The following is an 11,231-nucleotide window of genomic DNA, read 5'->3' on the forward strand; positions in this document are numbered from 1 at the left end:
GCCCAGCTTTGTTATCCTGGGTTCTTGTGTAGAAGTTCTGTAGTTACCCTTAACAGAACTTCTGTGACTTCCAACGAATATGGTTTCTGCATCAGATTCAGTATGTGAAAACAAGGATCTTCTATGTGATTTTGTCACAACTTTTTTCCACATAAGATAAAAAGTTTACTCTCTAGGGAAATGACAGTAGTCCATGTGAAACCGTTTTTGGATGATCTGGGTGTTTGACTCAAATCTTAGGACATTTTAGTTTCTCATAACTGAAAAATCAGCTGCAACTCCTTGACAATTCAAGGAAGGGAATTCCTTGAAAATGCTTGCTTTTAACTGATGGATACCTCAAAAAATTAGGCATTCTTTATTTACATTCACAAAATGTAACAGTTGATGAATGATATGACAAAGTATGGTGGCAAAAGTCTTCAGGATAAAAAAAAAGTCTGCAGGAACTCAAACTGGCAAAACTAAAATAGCCTGTTGTATAGGATTAAATCTAAAACTCTGTTGACAGTGTGCTATAACTACACGTGCCTAGATACCATTATAAACTTTTTGGCAAGTTTTCCAAATTTAGTACCCTGCTTTTTTTCAAGCAATATCCAGGACAAAATACTATAAACAAAACTACAATTTCTTCGTGTTTTTATTTTTTTTAATGTACTTGTTTTTGAGAGAGAGGGAGATACAGAATCCAAAGAAGATGAGAGAGAGCAGGGAAGGGGTGATGTGCAGCTATGTGTTCCTGGGAGAAGAGCGGCAGTGCCCACAACCAGGATCCAACATGGAGGCAGGCTGGTCCCCGAGTGGTAACCTAGACCAGCACTTATGTGTGCCAAATACTGTGCTATATTTGTATTGGTGAATCTTCATAGTAACCCAGTACTATTACCACCCCCACTTTACAGATGGGGAAACCGATTATTGGTCCAAAGTCACACAGCTGGCAAGGGGCAAAGCTGGGATTTGAACCCAGGCAGTAAGCGTGGCAGATGTTCCCGAGCTCCAGCCAAGGAGCAGGCCTCATCTATGGGACACGTAATTGTAGCTACAAAACCAAGTACGTTTTCATGCACTGTAGTAACCAATCATAGTTGGCGTGACAGAACCAGCCATCGGTGTGTGAAACCAGCCAGGAAACGCTGCATTAGTATTCAGGCCTGAGCCACTGAATTAGAGCAAGAGCCTGACTGTGGAACTGGTTCCTTTCAAGTGAGAGCATTGAGGGCTGAAAACTTTGCCATGTTAAGTACGTTCTGTTAACTTCTCTGACTGAAACCTGGTGTTTCCACAGATTAGATCTAAAGCACAGAGCAGAAAGGACTATGCCAAGTGTCAAAAGAGAAGGCAGCAAAGAACACGCCGGGGGGGGGGGGGGGGGGAGGAGGAGGGCAAGAGTCAGCCCAGGATATGAAAGGAGGGTGCCTCCTGCAGTAACGAGGGTGGCACAAACAGGTACGGGGCCAAAGCAATGCAAGTCACAGTAAAGCCTGTGTTCTATACAGAGTTCCGATCAAGTCCATCTCAGAGCAGAATCCAACTGCTGCATCTCAAGTACACGCTGTTCTCTTAGGCCTACCAGAAGCCCCGCCAAAACTAGTCTAACCAACATTAATCATTCTAAGACACTGGACCCTGTTCCCTTTGTAGCTAGTCTTTCAGAGCGTTCCACTTGGATCTATTAACAACCGGACGGCATCCAGACTAGTCTTTTTAATACACATAAAGAGAAACTCGGAAGGGAAAGGCAAGGGAGAAATTGGCATCCATAGGGAATTTATTACAGGTATAACCAATCAAAGGGAACTATATACATCGCACTGTGGGGCAGGTGATACTAACCTCATTTGATAGGGTGAAAGAGTCAAGGTCACAGCTAGTATGTGTTCCTTTGTGGCCCTGAGGACACAGACGATGCTACTGTGCATGCTCTGGTAGCTCTTTGTTCATAGGTGCTTTGGAAATTAACATGGTAGCTGAATGCTGATTGTGTTTTCTTAAGGTAATTGACAAGAAAATTTAAGAGTCTATTCAATAATTTATCGGTATATTTATGAAAGAATATGATGCTTTTCTAGTTACAGAAATCAGATTCATTAAGCTTAAATGATGAAAGAGACTTTAACAGTGTCTAACAAATGCTGGAGCCAGATGATCATAATGTTATAACAGTCTATCTCCAAGTCCAGAATATCTGCTTTCAGGAATATGAACGTCATTCTCAAGTAAGCCTTATCCACCTGGAGGCTGAAATACCCTCTGCCCCCACCCCACTCCAGGATCCCACATTACTTCCAGGTAGTTATTTTAAAAAAGAAAACACTTCTTTCCCAATAGCTCTGGCAAAAGTCACCTGACACACCTCACTCAAGCACTCCAGATTAGGGGACAGCCCCTGGCGAGAAGGGTGCAGGTGTGGAGTTCTCCAAAGACCAGTGGAAGATGCCTGAAGTCCACTCCAGAGCAAGAAGTATCTCCAGGTGAAGTGTCAATATTGTGCCTGGAGAACCTTTCTATGTCCCATCCTTAAGTAGTGTGTGCAAGTGTGCAGATTTTGCTTAAAAGCGAGGTAAACCACGAAGGAAATTTTCAAGTCCACGTTTCTCTTGAAGGCTGCACAAATAAGTAAATATAAGAGTTTTCTGAAATGGTGGTTTTTCATACTGTCAGTCACAACCTTTTTGTGAATCATGAAATCAATTCAGGGAGGGAGTCATGACTAGCAGTTTTAAATATAGTAGAAGGGCTCAGGGTTATAATATAAAATGCATTCCTTCCCAAGTTGCTAGTTCTACCACCCTGAGCGAAGACGGTTTCGTGGGTAATGGCTTGAGATTGACAAGCCTGAGAGGGGACTCAGCTCCAAGGCACTCGGGACTCAGAACCGTCTGATCCCAGCTCCGCTCCCTCCACGCCATGAAACCGTAGGCAAGTCACGTGATGCCTTTAAGTTTTCATTTTCCCATCTGTTAAGTGGGGGCTAATACCTACCCTTCCTGCCTTGTGGGATTGTTTTAAGAATCAAATGAGACGGTGCTCTTAAACACCGGCAAGAACCCCACGTATCTAAGTTGTAATGATTCTTATTCTCAAAAGTGCTGAGAACTGGCGAGCTCTCTCCGGAGCATTTAGAGGATGGTAATTCAAGTGTAGAAAACAAAAACCACGCCCTTGGGAAAATTAGCATTTTCCCACAAATACTGAGTTTTTTTCATATTTATTTTGAGAGGGAGTGTGCATGCGAGCGGGGTTGGGGCAGAGAGAGAAGGAAAGTGGGAGTCCTAAGTAGGCTCTGTGCTCAGCGCGGGGTGGGGGGGGGGCACAATCTCAAGAGTCTGATGCGTAACCCACTGGGCCACCTAGGTGCCCAGACAAATACTGCTTCTCAACTACTAAATGCAAGTTATTTCTGGAAGACAAGTAGATTTGGGTCTTGGCTGCAGCAGGGTAACCATCAGGCCTCTGGATTCCACAGGAAGGGGACTCTGTTCACAAGGAAATCTGCATCCCTGGACCTAGTCTCTCAAACACCCTAAACAACTCCACAGAACTGATCTGTGTACTTCTGCCCTAAAAGTACTGTATCCATGTGGCCTGCTGCCTGTTGTGTGGACTGAGGGTGTCACTGAGGAGTCCAAGTTAATGTGAACCCCAAGGGTGAGTTGATCCTTCACCCATGGAGGAAGTACATTTTACAAATGAAGAAACAGGTTCTGATAGGTATGGGCTCCTGCCCCCTGAACTCCTCTGATGCCGTAACAGGCTCAAGAGATGGGCATCAATTGTGCTTGGACTGGTAGAATCCACCTTTAGGTAGGAGAATGGATTGTGTGGTCTCATTGAGCCACTCAGCACCTTTCTAGAGATAGCCTGGGAACACTTCTGAAGAGCCCCATCCTGAGCCCCGGCTCCACTTTTCCATTATTTTCTTCTCTGGTCCTCCCGGACATGTATGGCCACGGATGGCCTCTCTTCCTGCTAATTCCTATTCTTGGAGTGGAACCCTGGTTCCCACTCAGAGCAGAAGTGGGTGGCCTTAAAAATGAGAGTAGGAAGGGCGCCTCGGTGTCTCAGTCTGTTAAGTGCCCTACTGCATCTCAGGTCATGATTTCACAGTTCATGAGTTGGAGCCCTGCATTGGGCTCTCCCCTGTCTGCACTGTGCCCGCTTTGGATGCTCAGTCCCCTTCTCTTTCTGCCCCCCCGCCCCTCCCCCCTTTGCACGCATGTGCTCTCTCTCAAAAATAAGTAAATATTAAAAAAAGTGCAGGAATGAGGAGAGAGGATTGGCTGCATGACAACTTTTGGAGCAACAGAAATACTTCTATCATGATTGTGGCATTGGTTACATTTTACAAAACCCCTTGAATTTATACACCAAATTGGTAACTTTTCTTGTAAGTTACAGCTCAATAAAATGGATTTTTAAAACTCAGAGAATGCACAGTTCAGATATCCATTCATTGTATATAAATTTTACATTAAAAAAAACGAAACTGAATTCTAGTTAATAATACCTATGGCTGAAGGATTTAGGGGCAAGTACTAATGGCTGAAGTTTACTTTGAAATGTATAGAAATAAGGTGTATTTATGGATACAGTTATGATAAAGCCTAGGAAATTGTAATTGTACAATTTAGGTTACCACTATAAATTTCTTGTACTTTTGGCGTGTGCTTGAAAATTTCATTAAAAAAATGTTTTGGGCTGGGTGGTTGTACCTGGGTGGCTCAGTCAGTTAAGTGTCCGATTCTTGATATCGGCTCAGGTCATGATCACAGGGTCCTGTGATTGAGCCCTGAGTCAGGCTCCGTGCTGAGCGTGGAATCTGCTTAAGAAGCCCTCGCTCTCTCCTTCTGCCCCTCTCCCCCACTTGTGCTCTCTCTAAAAAAAACAAAAAATAAAAATGTTGTGGGAGAAAACAGATAACTTCAGGTTTTTGGCGGGGCCGAATATCTCCAGTTGAACCACCTCTTTCAGAAGTAAACAACATAAGCTCTGGGGGGAGAAAAGTCTTTAAAAACCAGCGGCTCAAGGGACTGAAAGCAGGCAGAAACTGATGGCGAGTCAACAACTGGAAGAAAGGCACCACACGAGGTGAGTTTCCTGTTTTTGTTTGTTTTTATTTATTTTTTAACCACTTTGGGCCTGAGGTCAGCTCTCAGTCTGCACCATGCAAGGCATGTAAACATCCAGTGGAAATCTATAGTCTTGCTGCCTGGAAGACCCAGAGTACAGGGCTTGGAGCAACCATAGTCTCTGAGCAGGAAGAGGGAAACAACAGAAAAGAGCCAGAGAGAGGATTCCCAAAGTCTGTGTATCTGGCTGACCAAATCTCTGGCTGACCAGTGAACTGTTCATGCACAGCCAAGGCTAAAATAACTGAACCAAAACTTGAGCTATTTCCCATCGCAAGGGGAGACATTTTGCAATTGAGTTCAGCCAAGTTAACTGAATAATTATTATTTTCAGAGGAACATAACAGAATTCAGAGTTTCTTCAGCTTATCATAAATTATATATCAGTTAACAATTCTTAGCATATGATCCAAATCAATACATAATAAAAACACATGGCTCATTCTCAGAAGACAGGCAAAGGAGACCTACCCAGAAATTGTAGTCAAAGATTTTTAAAACAGCTAATAAAATTGTGTTCAGGAGTGTAAAAAAAAAACAAAAAAACAAAAACACATTGAATGAAAAGATAGCAAATCTCAGCAGAGTGATCATTTTTAGAGAATTGGATGGAAACTTTAGAGCTGGAAACTATCATATCTGTGTAGTGGGGGGAGGGGAGCGGTTCCCCCCCCCCCCCCGTGCGCTCACATGACTACCACACTCAAAACACTTGTGCTCAGCAGATGTGTGCAGGTGTTTCCCATGTCAAGCAATTCTGAGATGCCAGCCAGGTGTCCTCCAGCTGAAATTCTGACGCTGTCTACTGGATGTGCCGTCGGATCTCACAGGGACAGGGCTCAGTCCCACAAGGCTGCCCACCCCCCTCCAATGCCAGGTGCAAGTCTAGGTTGTCAACTGTACTTCTGGCTCCTCTGTCCTCTGTTATAAATCTGAGGTTCCCATTACCCTTCCTCAGGTTTAATTAATTTTCTAGAGCAGCTCAGAGGGCTCAAGGGAACACTTCCTGCAAGTTTGTTAAAGGAATGATAAAAGGACACAGGTGCACAGCCAGGTGAAGCCGTATCTAGGGTGAGATCTGGAAGGGTCCTGAGCGCAGGAGTACCTGTCCCTGTGCAGTTTGGGTGCATCACCCTCCCTGTGTGATGTGTTCACCAACCTGGAAGCTCCCCAAACCCTGGAGTATTGGGGTTTTATGGAGGCTGCCTCACAGAGGCACGATCAATCATAAATTCCATTTCCAGCCCCACTCCCCCACCCTGTAGAATGGCGGGGGTGGGGGGGTGCGGTGCTGAAAGTTCCAAGTTTCTAATCACAATTTGGTCTTTCTGGTGACCAGCCCCAGTCCACAAACCCACCCAGAGCCACCCCATTAGAACATAAGATGTTCCTAGTGCCGTGACCACTTAGGAATTTACAAGGGTTTCAGGAACTGGGGGCATGAACCAATCTGTGCATTTTCTGTTTTCTCACAATCTGAAATTAAAAGTTTCAGTAGATGGGCTTAAAAGCAGAATGGAGATGACAGAGGGGTCAGGGAACTTGAAGACAGAAATTACCCAATCTGAAGAACCAAAAAAATAAATAAAAGCTGAAAATCAGGGGCGGGTGGGAATTAGACACTTGTGGGATAACATCTAACGGTTTAACTTCGATGGGGCTGGAATCCTAGGAGATGAAGTATGGGGCAGAGAAGCTATTTAAAGCAATAATGGCTAAAAATTTGGTGAGACACAAATGTACAGATTCAAGAAGTTCAGTGCATAAGCAACAAGGTGACACACAGAAAACCCCACTGGGTGCCTCCTACTGAAACTAGTGAAGACAAACAAAGACAAAATCTTGAAAGCAGCCAGCAGGAACAGGAACAGTGACCTGACAGCCGAGCTCTCCTCAGGCACAGGAGGCCAGAAGACAACATGAAATGTTTCCAACACGCAGAAGGAAAGGTAACCTCGGCAATGTATATCCTATCCAGAGGAAATATCCTTCAGGAATGAAGACAAACAACCACGTTATCAGATGAAAGAAAATTAAGAGAATTAGCAGACCTGCACTGCAAGAAATGCTACGGTTCATTCTCCAGGCTGAAGGAAGAACATACCATAGAGAAGCTCAAGTATTCAGGAGTGACGGAAAATCATCAGAAAGAACAAATATCAGGGCGCCTGGGTGGCTCAGTCGGTTAAGCGGCCGGCTTGGGCTCAGGTCACCATCTCACTATTGGAGAGTTCGAGCCCCGCCTTGGGCTCTGTGCTGACAGCTCGGAGCCTGGAACCTGCTTCGGATTCTGTGTCTCCCTGTCTCCCTGCCCCTCCCTTCCTCCCAATCTGTCTTAAAAATAAAAACATTAAAAAAAGAAAAGAGCAAATATCTGCACAAATATAAAAGACTTTTTTTTCCTCTTAAGAAATCTATATTGAGGAGGCAGGCTGGGCCTCACACTAGGTGGGTCTGCACCCGGTGAGTGCGCTCCGCATCCCCGTTCTCTCCCCTGTGCAGCTGCAGCACTGGCCTTGTGGGACCACAGTTTCAGCTTCCAAAGAGACTCCGACCACTCTCCCCCCTCCCCCACCCCGCCCCGCTATACCAGCCAGAGAACAGGAAGCTTCTTTAAATCAATGCTGATTGCAGAAACCGAGGGTCACTCCATTGCAGATGGAAGTTGGAAGCTTCAGAAAGATCTAGAAGAGGTGAAGGTACTGCTGAAAAAGGCCACTAGAAAAAGAGTACGTGCTACCCTTACAACTGAAAAATCCAAGATTGAGAAAGAAACCAAGAACACGATGCAGTAGGAATCAGAGAAAAGCAGAACTTCTTGACAATGGAAAAAGCCAGCTGCCGTGGTTGCTCCCATTACAAGGGGATATACGGTGAAAATCGGCAATGACTGATGAGATCGGGCAGATAAGGTAATGTAGATTTTCACAGAGGTCACCAGAGTTCACCAGCTCATCACTGAGAATGTGCGGGTGCATTTCACAGAGAGGCCATTTGATCTTTTGGTAAAGAATCTAAATGAGAAGAGTTACTCCATGACTGTGAATAATCTCTTGAAACCCATCTCTGTGGAAGGTGCTTCAAAAAAAGTCAAGACTGTACAGTCCTCACCTTCTGTATAAAGAAAGCACAAAGCATGCAGTGGGCCTACTTGACTCAGGCTGAGAAAGGACACAAAGAAAAGGAAAAGCCCTCCTGTGACACTGAAACAGATCCTGGTGAGGGACTGATGAACATTCTCCAGAAAATGTATGAAGATGGAGATGGGTAGAATCAAGAGAGAAGCACGCCAAAGGAGACACTGAATTTTGAGCCTTTAAAGTCCCCTTGGGAACTGTGATATGGAAATACTGATGTTTCCAATAAGGCACTGCTGGTGAGCTGCACAGAGGATTTATTTAAATAAAATATGCTTATTAAACACTTCCTCCAAAGATGGTTTCCTTGGTAATCTGGGTATTTTGTTCAAGGACAATATTGCACTCTTGGTGAGAAATGTAAAAACTGCAAGTCTTGTCTAACGATAAAGCCACATTGTGTGTATTTTTTGTTCAGCTAGGAGGTAGAAAATAAGTTATTGTTTGCCTATAAATTCCTGACGTCAATTTCGACCAATGTAAGAATGAATAAATATAAAATCTGAATTTTTGCATAAAAATGTATATTGTTATTTAAGCAAAAAATTGTATTGTGAGGTTTTAGCATATGGAGATGTGATTTGAATAACAACCACAGTAAACATTGGGAAGAGGGTGGGATATGAACCTGTACAGTTGCAAGGTTTCTATATCTTACACTAAGTTGTACAATAGTAACTCTTAGAGGACCAAGAAAAGCTACTTCCTAGAGTAAACACTTAAAAATAATGCCAAGGCATAGAGCTAAAAAGTCAAGAGATAAAATGGAATTCTAAAAAATATTCAGTTAATCCAAAAGAAGATGGGAAAGGAGGATCAAAAACCAATGGGGACAAACAAAACTAATAGTAAATGGTAGACTTGAATCCAGTCCCATAAATCACGACATTAATATAAATGGGCTCAACCTATGTTGTCTAAGATGATAGCTACTACCCACATGTAATATTTCAACTTAAATTATTAACATTAAAAATGTAGCTCCTCAGTGGCACTCAGATGCTCAATAGTCACCACCATATCAGACTACTATATTGAACAGCACAAATATTTACAAAATATTTCCATCATTACAGAAATTCTTTTGAACATCATTGATCTAATCAATCCAGTTCAAAAGTGTAGATTGTCAGACCTAACCAAAAATAAAACCAGACCAATCAAACAAACCTCAACGATATGCTGTTCACAACGAATCCACTTTAAATACATAAAGAAACAGGATAAAAGTAAATGGAAAAGATACCACACAAATGCTAAGTACAAAAAGCCTGTGGTGACAGATTAATATCAGATCAAGTAAACTTGAATGTAAAGGGTATTACCAGAGATAGAGACATTTCATAAAAAATAAAAGGGTTACTATATCGGTAAGATGTGATAATTATAAATGCTTATACTTAATAACAGAGCTTGAAAGTATATAAAATAAAAAACTGGCATAATTAGAGGGAGAAATAGACAATTCCACAATCATGGGTTGGTGATTTTAATACTCATCTCTCACCAATCAATAGAATAACTAGAACAAACATCAGTAAAGACTGAAGATCTGAAAAACACTGTCAACTACCTAGACCTAATTGACATTTGTAGAATCTACACTATACCCAACAACTGTAGAATACATATTCTTTTCAAGTGCATATGGTATGTTCACTAAGATAGAACATATGTTGGACCATAAAGCAATAAGTTTAAAAAGATTGAAACATGTTGAATATGATTCTCTGACCACAGTGAAAATATTAGAAATAAATGATTTGTCTTAAAAAAAAACACACCCAGATATTTGGAAATTAAGCAACACACTTCTAAATAACTCATGGCTCAAAGAAGAAATATTAGAAAATATTTTGAACAAATTTATATGAAAATACAACATACCAAAAATTTTAGGGTGCAGCTAGCACAGGGCTAACAGGAAAATATAACTTTAAAATGCTAATATTACAAAAGAGGAAAGATCTAAAATCAGTGCCTTAAGCATCTACCATAAGAAGCTAGGAAAAAGTAGCAAAGTGAACCCAGAACAAGTAGAAGAGTGAAAATAAGAGTAGGAACCCCAAGTGGAAGTTATCCCAGAGATGCAAGCTTGGCTTAATTTCCATTAGAAAATTAAATTAAATTAAATTAAATTTTCATTAGAAAATTAATGAAATTACACATTAACAGAATAAAGAAGACTATGATCATTGCAAAAGATGCAGAGAAAACATTGGGCAAAATTCAGCCCTCACTTATGATAAAAAAAAAAAAAAAACTCCCAGAAAACTAGAAATAAAAGGAAACTTAACCTGATAAAGAATATCTATGAAAAACCCACAGTTAACATTCTATTTAACAGTGAAAAACTGAAGGCGTTCCCTTAAGATCATGAACAAAATAAGGATATCTCCTTCCACCTCTCCTCTTCACCCTTATACTTAGGTCCTAACCATTGCAGTAAGACAAGAAAAATAAATCTCAGAAAAGAAGAAGCAAAACTCTATTTCTTTTTTTTTTCAACGTTTATTTATTTTTGGGACAGAGAGAGACAGAGCATGAACGGGGGAGGGGCAGAGAGAGAGGGAGACACAGAATCGGAAACAGGCTCCAGGCTCTGAGCCATCAGCCCAGAGCCTGACGTGGGGCTCAAACTCATGGACCGCGAGATCGTGACCTGGCTGAAGTCGGACGCTTAACCGACTGCACCACCCAGGCGCCCCGCAAAACTCTATTTCAAATGGCATGATTATATGGAAAATCCTAAAGGAATTAACTATAAGTGAATTCACTAAGGTTGCAGGAACCAAGTTAATTTGCATTAAATGTTTATATACTACAGCAGACAGCTGGAAATGAAATCTTGGTATTTATGATAGCATGAAAACACCTAAAATACTTTACAGTGAATTTACAAAAAGTGTGCAAGACTTCTACATGAAAACTACCCAAAAGACTGAAGTAAATAGAGGAA

The 11,231-nt window shown here is 41.9% G+C and overlaps 1 pseudogene; it reads left to right on the forward strand.

Annotated features, from left to right (window-relative positions):
* Positions 1-724: 724 nt before the first annotated feature.
* LOC106976782 (calcyclin-binding protein-like) lies at positions 725-8,800 on the forward strand (annotated as a pseudogene).
* The last annotated feature ends 2,431 nt before the right edge of the window (positions 8,801-11,231 follow it).

Source organism: Acinonyx jubatus, chromosome B3, assembly GCF_027475565.1.
Source record: "Acinonyx jubatus isolate Ajub_Pintada_27869175 chromosome B3, VMU_Ajub_asm_v1.0, whole genome shotgun sequence".
Lineage (NCBI taxonomy): Eukaryota > Metazoa > Chordata > Mammalia > Carnivora > Felidae > Acinonyx > Acinonyx jubatus.